The sequence below is a fragment of the Dendrobates tinctorius genome, unplaced genomic scaffold (assembly GCF_039654945.1).
Source record: "Dendrobates tinctorius isolate UK_male_01 unplaced genomic scaffold, ASM3965494v1 ptg000157l, whole genome shotgun sequence".
Classification (NCBI taxonomy): Eukaryota; Metazoa; Chordata; class Amphibia; order Anura; family Dendrobatidae; genus Dendrobates; species Dendrobates tinctorius.
In genome coordinates, this window is record NW_027361824.1 from 6,617,060 (window position 1) to 6,629,373 (window position 12,314).

General features: G+C 47.4%; 1 protein-coding gene across 3 annotated transcripts in view; it reads right to left on the reverse strand.

Annotated features, from left to right (window-relative positions):
- SLCO2B1 (solute carrier organic anion transporter family member 2B1) overlaps positions 1-2,277 on the reverse strand; it is a 196,513-nt gene extending 194,236 nt beyond the window's left edge. For 2 of the 3 annotated variants that reach the window (XM_073548502.1, XM_073548500.1), the window contains exon 1: positions 2,011-2,275. The gene's annotated coding sequence lies outside the window, so the exon portion shown is untranslated. Of the gene's footprint in view, positions 1-2,010 lie in introns of all 3 variants that reach the window. The other variant, XM_073548504.1, reaches the window with a different exon arrangement.
- Between the last annotated feature and the right edge of the window lie 10,037 nt (positions 2,278-12,314).

The window sequence follows — 12,314 nt, forward strand, 5'->3', positions numbered from 1 at the left end:
AATTGTACCTACTGCCCCCCCCTGTATTGTACCTGCTGCCCCCCTGTATTGTACCTGCTGCCCCCCATGTATAGTACCTACTGCCCCCCATGTATAGTACCTGCTGCCCCCCTGTATAGTACCTGCTGCCCCCCATGTATAGTACCTGCTGCCCCCCTGTATTGTACCTACTGCCCCCCCATGTATAGTACCTGCTGCCCCCCTGTATTGTACCTACTGCCCCCCCATGTATAGTACCTGCTGCCCCCCTGTATTGTACCTACTGCCCCCCCATGTATAGTACCTGCTGCCCCCCTGTATTGTACCTACTGCCCCCCATGTATAGTACCTGCTGCCCCCCTGTATTGTACCTACTGCCCCCCCATGTATAGTACCTGCTGCCCCCCATGTATAGTACCTGCTGCCCCCCTGTATTGTACCTGCTGCCCCCCCATGTATAGCACCTGCTGCCCCCCTGTATTGTACCTACTGCCCCCCCATGTATAGTACCTGCTGCCCCCTGTATTGTACCTGCTGCCCCCCATGTATAGTACCTGCTGCCCCCCCATGTATAGTACCTGCTGCCCCCCTGTATTGTACCTACTGCCCCCCCATGTATAGTACCTGCTGCCCCCCCATGTATAGTACCTGCTGCCCCCCTGTATTGTACCTACTGCCCCATGTATAGTACCTGCTGCCCCCCTGTATTGTACCTACTGCCCCCCCATGTATAGTACCTGCTGCCCCCCATGTATAGTACCTGCTGCCCCCCTGTATTGTACCTGCTGCCCCCCCATGTATAGCACCTGCTGCCCCCCTGTATTGTACCTGCTGCCCCCCATGTATAGTACCTGCTGCCCCCCCATGTATAGTACCTGCTGCCCCCCTGTATTGTACCTACTGCCCCCCATGTATAGTACCTGCTGCCCCCCCATGTATAGTACCTGCTGCCCCCCTGTATTGTACCTACTGCCCCCCCATGTATAGTACCTGCTGCCCCCCTGTATTGTACCTGCTGCCCCCCATGTATAGTACCTGCTGCCCCCCCATGTATAGTACCTGCTGCCCCCCTGTATTGTACCTACTGCCCCCCCATGTATAGTACCTGCTGCCCCCCATGTATAGTACCTGCTGCCCCCCTGTATTGTACCTGCTGCCCCCCATGTATAGTACCTGCTGCCCCCCCATGTATAGTACCTGCTGCCCCCCTGTATTGTACCTACTGCCCCCCATGTATAGTACCTGCTGCCCCCCCATGTATAGTACCTGCTGCCCCCCTGTATTGTACCTACTGCCCCCCATGTATAGTACCTGCTGCCCCCCTGTATTGTACCTGCTGCCCCCCATGTATAGTACCTGCTGCCCCCCCATGTATAGTACCTGCTGCCCCCCTGTATTGTACCTGCTGCCCCCCATGTATAGTACCTGCTGCCCCCCCATGTATAGTACCTGCTGCCCCCCTGTATTGTACCTACTGCCCCCCATGTATAGTACCTGCTGCCCCCCCATGTATAGTACCTGCTGCCCCCCTGTATTGTACCTGCTGCCCCCCTGTATTGTTCAGGCAGCTCCGCATGTATTGTACATGTGTGGATATAACTGAATGTATGGGGGCACCATCAGCAGGAGACCCCCAAACATCGCCTCCCGAGCTCATGAGTCCCTCAGCAGCCGTCTGCTCTGCAACCTTAAAGGGAACATCACCGCTCACAGCCGGACCCTATAATTATTACATATAAAAACATCTCTAGCAAGTTTCACAATAAGAATCCTGACATTCCTCTGATTGCTGCAACTACCGCACAAGGAAACCGAGAGGCTGCATGGCAAACGGGGTAATTGTAGATGTTACTTTGACCCTGGGGGGGGGTCTGTGGACCCTCATCACACATGTCATCTAGACCACCACCACCACCGGCTACAGTGTTGCCTCCTGCGCCTGTAGCTCCAGCATAGAGGAGGCGCATGAATGATACAAAGTGTCCTCAGGTGCAGCAGACAGACACTGGCAGCCGCAGCTCCTCGACTCACCGTCCACATCGATCCCCGCGATCAGTCACATTCTGAGGAAAGTGAAAGTTCTGTTCCCAGGGAGGAGCCGAGGTTCCTTATGCAACATTATAATTACACCGGAGCCGTGTGGTTCTGTCTGTGATGACGGCCGCCTCCGATTTATGGAAAACTCCACTCAGAGGTTCTGAATTTAGATCCATGAGGATAAATAAAAACATGAAACTGTGACACCCGGGTGAGAGCGAAGGCAGGAAATACGGGTGGAGGCTGGCGCCTCTCCAGAAAGCCACACATACGAGGAAAACAGCCAAGACACACACACAACATTACACCTCGACTGCTCCCCGCAGGGTGAATGTTGGCAGTGGATTATTCAGGATACTCTCCAAGTGTGTGACCACACAGCTTCTTTATTCAGGAACAATATGTGATAAGCTTAATAGATCAGGAATAAATCATTTGTGTGTCTCTATCTGTGCAGTATCTGCAGCAGGCTGCTTCTCTCATACACAGACACAGGAAAAACAGGAAATACAGTCACATGCTCTCCCTGTGTGACCTTTTTTTTGTTCTAAGTTTATGAACAGCATACAAATCTAGCAACTGAAAACTCATAGACAGGAATGGAGTTGGTGCACCAAACATATTTCAACAGTAAAGATTTCTGCTGCCTGTCAGGGAACGGGAACATCAGGAGGATTGAAGTCAGGACAGTTCTGGAAGTACTCACAGGGCACGGGAATACCATTCCGAGCCAACCCAGGGTCAGCACAGATCATGTGGAACTTGTCACCTGCAGTCATTTTCCCGCTGGGCCGCTGTCATGTGGGCCGCGGGCTGCCAGCGCCTGCTCATCTGGTGCGGCCACTGGCCTGTTCCTCCTCCCGCCGGCCCATAGCTCCCAACTGTGGCAGGATTTTTCTTTCCCGCAGCCTGCACTGCAGGGAGATAAGCCGCCACGCACCACAGACCCACCGCAGCCTGAGCCTCTAACAGCGTCACTAGACTGCTCCCTGCACACAGGACCTGTGATGAGGTTACAGCAGGGGAGGAGTCAGGGGTCACATGATCACTGGCTACGTCGATGGTGCCGTCAGCAACGATTTGGATTTCTGGATCACGGAGTGAACTACTTATACGATGGACTACTTGCTAGAGATGGGGTGCACCTTACGAAGACTGGAAAGCATGTATTTGGAAGTCGCCTTGCTACACTTGTAAGGAGAGCTTTAAACTAGAACAACATGGGAAGGGAAGCAAAAGACCAGAAAAAGCCATACACCTGACAAATGCTATTGAGAACTCTGCTAATAGAAGTGGAAAGGAAGAACAAAGACGAAAGAATCTAATTAATAAAAATATTGGAGAAAGAGAAACCAATCACAAACTAAAATGTTTCTATACTAATGCACAAAGCATGGGCAACAAACAAGGAGAATTGGAACTACTAACACAGGAAAAGAAATATGATGTCATTGGAATCACTGAAACTTGGTGGGACGATACACATGATTGGAATACAAGACTAGAAGGATACAACTTATTTGCAAGAAACAGACTTGATAAACGAGAAGGGGGTGTTGCATTGTATGTTAGAAACGCGTATATCTGCACAGAGATTGAAGCTTCAGAGACTGGGAGTTCTGTGGAAACTGTTTGGGTAAGAATACAAGGACAGAACAATGGAAAGGACACCATTGTAGGCATTTACTACAGGCCGCCTGTGCAAGCTGAAGATATGGATGAACTCTTTATGCATCAAATGGCCAAGTTCTCCAAAAAATATGACATAGTTGTCATGGGAGATTTCAACTATCCAGACATTTGTTGGGAATCTCTCTCAGGCAAAACTAACAGGTCAAGGAAATTCTTATCCTCTCTTGCTGACAACTTTATCTTCCAAAAGGTAGGGGAGAAAACAAGGGGAACTGCTACCTTGGATCTAATCCTTATAAACAGGGAGGAAATGGTTGAGGAGGTAAAAGTGGCTGGAACCCTAGGAGGTAGCGACCATGCTATTTTAGAATTTGGGATAACTAGAGGCGGAAGACCTGTGAAGACTCAGACGTCAAGGTTAGATTTCAGAAAGGCAGATTTTAAGGGATTCAGAAAGATAATTGGAGGGATCCAATGGCTGGATATCCTTAAAGACAAAAATGTCCAGGAAGGATGGGAAATCTTGAAAAATGAAATTCTCAAAGCACAGTTGTTAACAATTCCGAAAAGAGGGAAGAATAGGAAGCATTTAAGGAAACCAGGATGGGTGAAAACAGAACTTAAGCACATGCTAAAAAGGAAGAAAAAAATGTTTATAAAATGGAAAGAGGGAGGCATATCTAAAGAAGAATATAATGCTGTCTGCAGAATCTGCAGGGCACAAATCAGATTATCTAAAGCTGAAAATGAATTGAGGCTTGCAAGAGATGTCAAAAGCAATAATAAAGGATTTGGGGGATATGTCAAAAGTAAAAGAAAAGTCAAAGATGCTATAGGATTTTTACAGGATGAAAATGATGAAATGGTAAGACAGGATGTTGAGAAGGCTGAACTTTTAAATTCCTATTTTGCATCTGTTTTCTCTCAGAAAGGAAATGTAACACCAACTGTTATTCACTGTCCTATTAAGGGAATAGAAGAATCCAGGATATCTATAAACAGAAAGATAGTGAGGAAACACTTAGCTAACCTAAATGAATTCAAGTCTCCAGGTCCAGATGAATTACACCCCAGAGTACTGAAGGAGATAGCAGAAGAAATTTCTGAACCACTCTCCATAATCTTTGAAAATTCTTGGAGAACAGGAGAAGTGCCAGAAGACTGGAGAAGAGCAAATGTTGTTCCTATCTTCAAAAAGGGGAAGAAGGTGGACCCAGGCAACTATAGGCCGGTGAGTCTGACTTCTATACCAGGAAAGATCTTTGAACAAATTATTAAACAACATTTAAGTCAATACCTGGATAAGAATGAAGTGATCAAACAGAGTCAGCATGGGTTTGTAACTAATAAGTCATGTCAGACTAACTTAATTTCCTTCTATGACGGTATCACTGATTGGGTGGATCAAGGAAATGCTGTAGATATAGTATATCTTGACTTCAGCAAAGCATTTGACAAAGTCTCTCATACAATCCTTATTGAAAAAATGACTAAGTATGGAATGGACAAGGCAACTGTTAGGTGGATTCATAGCTGGCTTAGTGATCGGACCCAAAGAGTGGTCGTAAATGGCTGCACATCCAGTTGGAAGAATGTCTCAAGTGGGGTACCACAGGGCTCTGTCCTGGGCCCTGTATTGTTCAACATCTTTATCAACGATTTAGATGAAGGAATTGAGGGTAAACTGATTAAATTTGCTGATGACACAAAGCTAGGAGGGATAGCTAATACTAGAGAAGAGAGAGAGAGGATTCAAAAAGATTTAAATAAACTGGAGAAGTGGGCAGTAACTAACAGAATGGTTTTTAACAGGGAGAAATGCAAAGTACTACATCTGGGCAATAAAAATGAAAAAAGCATATATAGAATGGGAGGAATAGGGCTAAGTGACAGCACATGTGAAAAAGACTTGGGTATACTAATAGATCACAGACTGAATATGAGTCAACAGTGTGATGCAGCAGCAAAAAAGGCAAATGCAGTTCTAGGATGTATTAACAGAAGCATACAGTCTAGATCACGTGAAGTCATTATTTCCCTCTACTCCTCTTTGGTCAGACCTCATCTGGAATATTGTGTCCAGTTTTGGGCACCACATTTTAAAAAAGACATCAACAAACTGGAGCAAGTTCAGAAAAGAGCGACCAGAATGGTGACCGGTCTGCAAACCCTGTCTTATGAGGAAAGGTTGCAGGATTTGGGAATGTTTAGTTTGCAAAAGAGAAGACTGAGAGGAGACTTAATAGCTGTCTACAAATATCTAAAGGGCTGTCACATTGTAGAAGGATCAACTTTATTCTCATTTGCACAAGGAAAGACTAGAAGCAATGGGATGAAACTGAATGGGAGGAGACACAGATTAGATATTAGAAAAAACTTTTTGACAGTTAGAGTGATCAATGAGTGGAACAGGCTGCCACGAGAAGTGGTGAGTTCTCCTTCAATGGAAGTCTTCAAACAGAGGCTGGACAGACATCTGACTGGGATGATTTAGCGAATCCTGCTTTGAGCAGGGGGTTGGACCAGATGGCCCAGGAGGTCCCTTCCAACTCTACGATACTATACTATACTAGCCTCTGCCCCAGGCCCCTGATCATGTGACCCGACTCCTCCCCTCCTGTGACCTCATCACAGGTCCTGTGTGCACAGGTCCTGTGTGCAGAAAATTTCTCCATAAAAACAGGACTCCTTCCCAGAAAACGCGTGTTTTTTTTCTGCGCGTTTTTGCCTCGATTTTTGCGCGTTTTTGCCGCGATTTTTTTCGTGCGTCCCCAGACACATAGAAAATAGCCAGAAATGCAGAATTTACAGCGAAATTAATGAGCATGCTGCGTTTTTTTTTACCATGAAGCATCAATATGCACAAAAAGTGCAAAATGCATAAAAATGAATGGGAAAAAAAACGCTGTGTGTGAACACAGCCTCAATGTGTGCAGGACGCTGCTGTGCTGGTTGTCATGGTGCTGGATGAGGTAAGATTTCTGTGTGAGGTCAGGAGAGGTTTACAGTGTGGATGTAGCAGAGCCGTGTGTGTGTACGAGGTGTACGGAGCGGAGCCGTGTGTGTACGAGGTGTACGGAGCGGAGCCGTGTGTGTATGAGGTGTACAGAGCGGAGCCGTGTGTGTACAAGGTGTACGGAGCGGAGCCGTGTGTGTATGATGTGTATGGAGAGGAGCCGTGTGTGTACGAGGTGTACGGAGCGGAGCCGTGTGTGTACGAGGTGTATGGAGTGGAGCCGTGTGTGTACGAGGTGTACAGAGCGGAGCCGTGTGTGTACGAGGTGTACAGAGCGGAGATGTGTGTGTACAAGGTGTACGGAGCGGAGCCGTGTGTGTATGATGTGTATGGAGAGGAGCCGTGTGTGTACGAGGTGTACGGAGCGGAGCCGTGTGTGTATGATGTGTATGGAGAGGAGCCGTGTGTGTACGAGGTGTACGGAGAGGAGCCGTGTGTGTACAGGGTGTACGGAGCGGAGCCGTGTGTGTACGAGGTGTACTGAGAGGAGCCGTGTGTGTACAAGGTGTACGGAGAGGAGCCGTGTGTGTACAAGGTGTACGGAGAGGAGCCGTGTGTGTACGAGGTGTACGGAGAGGAGCCGTGTGTGTACGAGGTGTACGGAGAGGAGCCGTGTGTGTACGAGGTGTACGGAGAGGAGCCGTGTGTGTACGATGTGTACTGAGAGGAGCCGTGTGTGTACGATGTGTACTGAGAGGAGCCGTGTGTGTACGATGTGTACTGAGAGGAGCCGTGTGTGTACGAGGTGTACGGAGAGGAGCCGTGTGTGTATGATGTGTACTGAGAGGAGCCGTGTGTACGAGGTGTACAGAGCGGAGCCGTGTGTGTACGATGTGTACTGAGAGGAGCCGTGTGTGTACGAGGTGTACGGAGAGGAGCCGTGTGTGTATGATGTGTACTGAGAGGAGCCGTGTGTACGAGGTGTACAGAGCGGAGCCGTGTGTGTATGATGTGTATGGAGAGGAGCCGTGTGTGTACGAGGTGTACAGAGCAGAGCCGTGTGTATACAAGATGTACGGAGAGGAGCCGTGTGTGTACGAGGCATACGGAGCGGAGCTGCATGTGTACGGAGTGGAGCCGATTGTGTGCGATGTGTACGGAGCGGAGCCATGTGTGTACAAGGTGTACAGAGCAGAGCCGTGTGTGTACGAGGTGTACGGTGCAGAGCCGAGTGTGTGCGAGGCATACGGAGTGGAGCCGTGTGTGCGAGGCGTACGGAGCAGAGCCATGTGTGTACTATGTGTACGGAGCGGAGCCGCGTGTGTACAGAGCGAAGCCGCATGTGTGCGAGGTGTACGGAGCGGAGCCGTGTGTACGAGGTGTACGTAGCAGAGCCGCGTGTGTGTGAGGTGTACGGAGCAGAACCGGGTGTGTACGGGGTGTACGGAGCAGAGCCGTGTGTACAAGGTGCATGGAGCGGAGCCGCATGTGTACGAGGTGTGTGGAGCCAGAGGTGTATGGAGCGGAGATGTGTACAAGGTCTACGGACCGGAGCCATGTGGGTACGAGGTGTATAGAATGGAGCCCTGTGTGTACAAAGTGTACGGATCTGAGCCTTGTGTTTATGGAGCTGAGCAGAGCCGTGTGTGTATGGAGTGGAGCTGCATGTGTATGGAGCGGAGCCGCGTGTGTATGAGGTGTATGGAGCAAAGCCGCATGTATACAAGATTTACGGAGTGGAGCCATGTGTGTATAAGGTGTACAGAGCATGGCTGGCGTGTGTACAAGGTGTACAGAGCAGAGTCGTATGTGTATGAGGCATACAAAGCGGAACCATGTGTGTATGAGGTGTGCGGAGCCATGCGTGTACGAGGTGTATGGTGGGGAGCATTCATACCTCCCAACCATCCCGGATCCAGCAGGACAGTCCTGATTTTGAGAGAGAGACTGCCCCAGCCAGAAGCTTACTTCTCCCGCGGACATAGGAGTACACGGCGGAGTCCCAAGGAGCACTTTAAAACTCGCACGTGACGTTCTACCGGAAGTGACGTGATGGAAGCTGACCAGAAATGAGGTAATTTTGTGAGAAGATTGTGACGGGACCATGGAGGGACTTCAGTGAATACTTCAGATCCATCACCTTGTGCTCCTCCGACAGCGGGATTGCCTTTGAATCAGGGATGCCGGCCATGTGAGCGGATCATGATATGTCCTGCATCGGGACGCTCAGGTGGGCATTACAATGTGAGCCGGGCTGCTATAGAATCTTTATTTCTTTCTCTCTCTGTTCTTTCTTTCCTTCTTTCTAATCTTTCTTTCTTTCTTTCTCTGTTCTTTCTTTCGTTCCCCTCTTCCTTTCTCTCTCTTTCTGTTCTTTCTTTCTTTCCTTTTCTTTTCAATGTTTTGTTTATTGAAAAATATAAATCATTTACAAACATGCAATCATGACATCTAGAATGTACTTGTAATCACCCTAGGCATTTACATTGTAGATTGCGTACAAATTCTTTAAGCTATAAAAGTAACAGGTGCCCAAGGTTCCTGAAAGCTGAATTAAATAGCTCATATTCTATTATGATGTCAGATAATCATTATTAACCTTTAGCGAAAAGCATTGCAACAGGCAACAATAAGAGAAAAAGGATAAGAGAAAAAAGAGAAAGATGAGGAAGAGATAGGAGATAGGGGTGGGGGTGGGGGTTAAATAGCCTCAGGATATGTCAACCTTAAGACTCACTGTATGTTATGCTACATCGCTACGTTAGTCTCTTGGAGGGTCATGTGTAGACCGATAAAGGATCCATGGGCGCCAAATGTTTTCGAACGCAGAGAGAGAGCCATTAACTGACGCAGCAAGTTTGGCTACATAGTACAGCATGTCCACTCTTTCATATATTTGGCACATGGAGGGAACTATTGTTGTCTTCCAATGAGTAGGGATCAGCAATTTCACTGCTGACAACATATGTTGTGCAAGAATGGAAGAGCCCTTGTGGCTAGGCCATATGGGGAAATTTAAGAGTACAGTTTCGGGTGTTAGCTTAAATGATTTACCCAATACTCCTTGCATGAAGCTCCCCACACAGTGCCAAAAACGCAAGAGGGGTGGGCAAGACCACCACATATGGTAATATGAGCCCTCTGGGTCTCCACATCTCCAACATTCAGCCGATAGGCCCTTCCTCCAATGACTGCTTTGTTTTGGCGTGGTGTACCATCTGGATATTATCTTAAAAGAGTTTTCCTGCGCTCTGACACACTGTGTGGGGCCATGCGATTGCTTATAGATTTGGGATACTTGGGCTTGTGTGAATCTATAGCCCAGATCTTTTTCCCAGAGTGTGATATAAGCCCTCTTGAGACAACATTTTAGTCCTATTAATATTTGATATATGGTAGACATTATTTTTTTTTGGGGTTTGTGGCTACTTGCACATAAAGTTTCAAATCCCGTTAATGGACGTGTAAGATTCGAGTTGTTAAGATAATGCCTCAGCAAATCTCTGATAGGTCTATATTGAACGAAGTTCAAGTTAGAAAGACCCGGTATCTCCTGCAGCGAGAGGAGTGTCCCCTCTCCCAATAGCTGATCAATAGGGACATTGGCCAGGAATTTAGATCTCCCACTATCGCCACCTCGGAAGTAAAAATGATGTGGAACTATATCCGCCAATTTGAGCAAAGGGGACAGAGGGGGAGCAAGAGCTTCCATCATCTCTTCCCCATATCCTCAATGTAGCCCTGGTATGGATATTATATATTGGGGCGCTTGGTTCTTTATAGGTGCGCATTAAGAAAGTAGACCTCCGAGGAGAGGGTGCCAAAGCCCTCTCTAATTCTATCCATTGTTTGTCTTGTGAACTTCACAATATATCAACCACTCTTGTTAGCATTGCTGCTTGGTAGTATTACAATATATCTGGGGCACCCATTCCTCCCTTAGCTTTGGGTAAGGTTAGAGTTCTGGAAGCTAAACGTGGTTTTTGTTTCTTCCATATATAGTTCCAGAATAATAAATTGATTTTAGCAAGATACGAGTTAGGTATGATTATGGGGAGCATTTGGAAGATATAAAGAAACTTGGGGAGAATCAAACTCTTCAGTAAATTTTTCCTCCCCATCCAAGAAATATAGGAGTCTTTCCATTTTTTTAATGGTGGATTCCACTGATGATATCAATGGGGGGATGTTTAACCTGAAAAGATCATCGTTCGTTCTTCCTATCTTTACTCCCAGGTATGTGATGTACTGTTTAGGCCATGCAAAAGGATATAAATTCTTTAGCTTAGGCCGCTTTCACGCTTCAGGCTTTCGGTATCCGGCATGGTGCAGCAAAAAACCGGACTGCCCGATCTGGCGCCTGTTACGACCAGATTCGGGTTTTTCCCCGTGCTGTTTCATTGCTGCCGCATTGCGCCGGATGGCAATGCGGCGCGTCCGGTTTTTTCCGGATCCGGAGAAAATAGCCGGTCCGGCGTCTGGCAAAAAACGTTGCATGCAACGTTTTTTCCCAACGCCGGACTGGTTTTTCGCACTGCGCATGCCCAGAAACCTTCTCTGCCAGGAATACATCTGGCAGAAAGAAGGATCCAGTGTCTGCGTTTGCGGCCGGATCCGGTAGTCCGGTTTTTCACCTCACCATGCCGGATACCGAAAGCCTAAAGTGTGAAAGCGGCCTTAGTCTTAATCTTTGCCGAGATATGCAAATCTAGTATTTCTGACTTAGACATGTTTACTTTAAAATTGGAAATGCTACCGTACACCTCTAGGAGTTTCATCAGGGCCGGTAATCCCGCCAGTGGTTTAGTCAAAAAGATTAAAAGATCGTCAGCAAATGCTGCAGTTTTATAGTGTTTCTTGTTAATTTTGATTCCCACTATTTCTGGATGATCCTGAATAGCGATTAAGAGTGGCTCCATTGCAAGAACAAAAAGTAATGGCGACATTGGGCAGCCTCGCCTTGTTCCATTTTTAATAACAAACATGTCCGTCGTAAAATCATTAATTCTAATTTGAGCTGTGGGGGTTATCATACATTGCCATTATTGCTGTTACAAATATATTTGGGATTTCAAACCTAGCCAGCACCTCTCTCAAGTACCCCCTGTCCACCCTGTCGAAAGCCTTTTCGGCATCCGTTCCAAGGAGAACCAGGGGGAGTCTGCAGTGTTTTGCATATTGAAGAAGGTGCAGTACCTTATGAGCATTATCCTTCCCCTCTGTCCCCCCAACGAAACCAGTCTGGTTTAAGGAAATCAGGTCTGGTAGTGGTTTGGACAGTCGTTTTGCCAGCAAGCCAGGCAATAATTTTAAATCAACATTAAGTAGAGAAATCGGTCTATAGCTACTACATAGCTCCAGGTCTTTCCCCTCTTTGTGTATCAAAGATATTCTGGCTGCCAGCATTTGCTTCGGTAATGGGTGACCTTCTAAAACTGCATTGCAGACATTTAGTAGGTGTGGTAGCAGGAGAGAGGAGGAAGACTTCTAATACACAGCTGAGAACCCATCCGGGCCAGGCACCTTCCCAGTAGGACATCTCGACAGGGCGGAGCGTAGTTCCTCCATAGTAAATGGCTTGGCAAGGTGTTGCTTTTGAGTATCTGATAGGGCTGGCAGTTTCAACTGATTTAAAAAGTCCCTCACCTCTAGACTTCTTTTAAGAGGCGCTTCGGTGGGTTCATCTGCCCTTAGGTTATATAGCTGTTTA